The following is a 362-nucleotide window of genomic DNA, read 5'->3' as shown; positions in this document are numbered from 1 at the left end:
AGAAACCTTTGGATGCGGCTCTCCTCTGATTGGCTGTAGGCTAATTCATTACGTTTGCGCTATGTAAAGAAGGGAGTAGGGTTTGTTTTTTCCTCTTAGAGTCTGTGGTTATTTACAATATGACAACAAGGAAGTGAGTGTGTTTGAGTCCTACAGATGGGACGGGACAGGCGAGCATGTAGACGGGGGTTCCCAGTCTCAACAGGAGGGGCGTCGGAGCAGAAAGTTCACACCCTCCCCACCCCCCCCTTTGCACGTTGATGGTTGTCATATCGGGGCAGTCACATGTTCGGCGACACACTCACAACATGTCCGCCGCTCAGAGGGATCCACACTTTATTACTCAGACATAAAATTAAAAA

General features: G+C 48.9%; 1 protein-coding gene across 1 annotated transcript in view; it reads right to left on the bottom strand.

Moving 5' to 3' along the window:
- Nucleotides 1-319: 319 nt before the first annotated feature.
- The window catches only part of LOC111647272 (cullin-1), a 19,353-nt gene continuing 19,310 nt past the window's right edge, over nucleotides 320-362 (bottom strand). Inside the window, exon 22 of the mRNA XM_023396879.2 lies at nucleotides 320-362. This exon is cut by the window's right edge and continues 190 nt beyond it. The gene's annotated coding sequence lies outside the window, so the exon portion shown is untranslated.

Source organism: Seriola lalandi, unplaced genomic scaffold, assembly GCF_002814215.2.
Source record: "Seriola lalandi dorsalis isolate HSWRI2012SDOR001 ecotype SW California unplaced genomic scaffold, Sedor1 jcf7180002054984, whole genome shotgun sequence".
NCBI classification, from domain to species: Eukaryota; Metazoa; Chordata; class Actinopteri; order Carangiformes; family Carangidae; genus Seriola; species Seriola lalandi.
The sequence above is the reverse complement of the archived record's forward strand: the minus strand, read 5'-3'. Positions and strand labels throughout refer to the sequence as shown.